Genomic DNA, 3354 nt, shown 5'->3' on the forward strand with positions numbered 1-3354 from the left:
GCACATAGCAGGGGGTTGAAACTGAATGATCATTGTGGTCCTTTTCAACCCAGGCCATTCTGTGATTCTGTGATTCTATATAATAATACAAAGTTTTTCAGAGGCCATTTCTGTCTCTTGAGATTGTATTTAAAAGCTGTCAAAGCATGTATTCTCACTGGGCAGGGGGTTGGAACCAGATGGTCTTTGAGGTCCCTTCCAACACAAGCCATCCTGTGATTCTATGACAGAAGGGGAAATTAAATCCTTGATGTCCATTCAGACTGAAACAGACTGTCTAGAAACAAACAAGAAATGCACAGATTTTTAAGGCCAGATTACATTACCAATCTAATCTCCTGCATAAAGGAGCCCCTATGATTTCACCCCTCAAAATCCTGCATCAACTATTCTGAAACTGAACTGCAGCAAAACATCAGGCACAGAGATATCCTCAGTGTCAATCATCTGTTTCAAAGTTAACATAATAACCAAGAAAGCAGTCATACTTCTCCATCTGTGAACATGTATAGCAGGCAAACCCTCACAGTACACTAGGGTAATGTGTCTGCAGCACAGCAGTATGAATTAAGAATGATATTCCTCCACATACATTCCCATCATTACTACATACAATTCTAAGTAATTCCATGAATGATGATGATTCCATTCAGGTTTGAAAATTTGTTTCTGCACATTCTATTAAATTCATTCTATTATTCATTCATTCTATTAAAACAGAATCACAACATCTCATTCATTGTTATTAGTTTGAAAACACTGCCAGAAATCATGTGCTTTTATTACTATTTATACAGTAAATGTTAACTCATAACTGACACTGAGGGTGTATTATCTAGAGGGAAAATAATGAGAAATCACATTAACTACATCCCTTTTCCTGTTATCAAACGTTCACATTTTGTTCCTTTCCCCACGGTTTTGAGTTAAACCCAGGGATGTATCAACTCCAAGGACAGCTGGAGAGCTGAGCTGCATAGGAAAGGCTCACTTGTCATTTATCCTACTGGCACCTTCTGAAACTTTAAACAGGTACCACGTTTGCAGGGAACCAAACACAACCCAAGGTCTACAAGTGCTTTCAGAGTATGAATTTGCCCCAGTTCTTGTCTGAACACTGAAAAGCACATTTTCCAAAGCTGCTTTATACTTGCTCTGATCACAGACTTTGCAACATACTACAATCATAGACATATTACTTTTATAATGGATTAAGAAATGCAAACCAAAATTAATTAAAAAAAAACCAACATTCAAATCTTCTTCAAAACACAACTTTGGAACTTTTATTTAAAAATAGCACTGAAATTTTGTTTAGTTATTTGCTTACCCTGCTGATGGCTGATCTTTAACCCGCCGAACACGTAAAGAATAGAGAACAGACTAAAGCCATGATGTGAAAAGTCGTCAGTGTTTGTAAGAGAGGCTTCTCACAACAACAAACACCAAGCTTGGTGCCTGTTCAAGATCTCTGAGGGCTGATATTTACAAAATAAAAACTTAAGGCCAAATTTGACAGGACACACTTAAAACTTTGACATTTAAACATTCCTACTGTAAAGCGCACAGATTTTCCTCCCATTTTCAGCGCAGAAGAAAAACGATTTCAATCCCCCAGCAAAGCTCTTTTAATTTCAAACTGTAAGTAGCAGGAATCAACAATCTAACACAATGGAGATGCAAAATGAGATAGGAAGCTTCATAGCCCACCTTTCTTCTTGACTGGCATTCTTCTTCCTACTTCTGAATCTGGTTGCAAGCACTTATTTACAGGTATTAACGATGGAGCACTGCGAGATCAGGAACTGGCTATCTAGTGCAAAACACTTTTACAGTTCAGTTAGGAAATGCAGCTTCAGTCTTCATTTCTAGCAATACTTGCTGTTTTTTCTTGTATTGGATTTCCGATGTTTCCCACAAATAAGAAAAAAAGGGGGAAAAAAAGCTTTTCAGATGTTTAAGAGACGCATTCAATTTCTTTAAAATATATTTGATTCTATAAAAATACAAGAGAAAATGCTCCTTGACAATACAAAAACCCTATTGTAACTCCTCTTCCGGCAGCAAAGTTTGAAAATTAAAAGATTTTAAGTAATACAATTAAGGCACAGTCCATCTCTAGGCAGCTGTCTTAATGCTCCACCTGTACATGTTCAAGAACACGTTATTTGCAGGACAAAAACTCCCAAATAATCCAAATAAGGAGCAAGACAAAAAGCAATCCAAAGTGACTCTTTAAACTTCTTTCACTTCTTGAACGGATTTTGCTAGCTATGTATCGATCACACAGCAGACTGAAAAGGTCCCTTTTTCCTCACCAGACAACAGCCTTCCAATATCACCCTCTTACCCAATAGAAATCACCGGCCAGTCACTTTCATTTTTATTATCTGCAAGCTACCCAGCCTTACGGTCTTTAACGTCCCTCTGATCCTCCCATGTATTAAAAGAGAGGATTGAAAAGGAGGAAAGCAATCCCTCGACCTGGAATTATTAAAGTGACAGTGCTGCTCACTGGGCACTTTGGCAAAGCAGATCACTTTGTACCGGAGTCATTTACTTCGTGCCATTTCTTCCTTCACACAGCAGCCGCCCCGTCAAAGAGGGATAATGAGAATGAGGAGAAGAGCTTCACAAAAGGTTCATTTTCAGAGATAATGAAGGATCACTGAAAGAAAGAGCCAGCCATTAGATCAGTCCAGAGTTTCCCACTCAGAAGCGCAGCTGGTTGGCATTGACGTGAGTCTCTCTCTGTCTCTTTCTCTTTCCCCCTTTTTCTGGAAAAACAAAAAGAGAGACACAGAACAGGGATAGATTTTCCTCATCTACCTCCTTAGAAAAAAGCTATGAAAAAGGTGGGCAGACTCTCAGAGCTCTCCTTTCCCACACAGGCAGCCGGGATGCACGCACAGGGCTTTGGCTTTGCATCATCTTCTTTAGGAGATGGAAACTGAACGTGTGAAGGAGGGTGAACATCACCAGAGATCTGCCTGTCCCGCCTTCCCAACCCTTTGCTTCTCCAGCTCTAAAAGGGGCTGCCTGGTGCTTTTTGGAGCGGAGAGGGCTAGGATGGATAGGGGAGAAGACAATTTCCCTCAGATCGCATGGGGACAGGGCTGAGGGGATGGAGGAAGGATGCAGGCGGGGTCGGACGGGCAGCGCAGCACGAAGCGGAGGACGAAGGCGAAGGGGAGCGGGCGGGGGCTGAGGAGGGGTCGGGAAGAGGGCGAGGGGCCTGAGGCCACGGGACCGGGTGAGGGTAGGGGGTCAGCGGGTTACCCCGAGAACTGGACCTCCCCCCATGGAAGGCTCCGCGCTCCGCTAGGGGGAGTCCCCGCGTCTGGGCCGCCGGCT

The 3354-nt window shown here is 42.2% G+C and overlaps 1 long non-coding RNA gene across 1 annotated transcript; it reads right to left on the reverse strand.

The window, feature by feature from the left end:
• Positions 1-1260: 1260 nt before the first annotated feature.
• On the reverse strand, positions 1261-3354 carry LOC109365504. Its single transcript, XR_002111167.1, has 2 exons — positions 3280-3354; positions 1261-2777 (listed from the first exon to the last, which is right to left on the reverse strand). It is a non-coding gene; the product is annotated as an uncharacterized LOC109365504 (long non-coding RNA).

This window comes from Meleagris gallopavo, chromosome 1, assembly GCF_000146605.3.
Source record: "Meleagris gallopavo isolate NT-WF06-2002-E0010 breed Aviagen turkey brand Nicholas breeding stock chromosome 1, Turkey_5.1, whole genome shotgun sequence".
In the NCBI taxonomy this organism is placed as follows: Eukaryota; Metazoa; Chordata; class Aves; order Galliformes; family Phasianidae; genus Meleagris; species Meleagris gallopavo.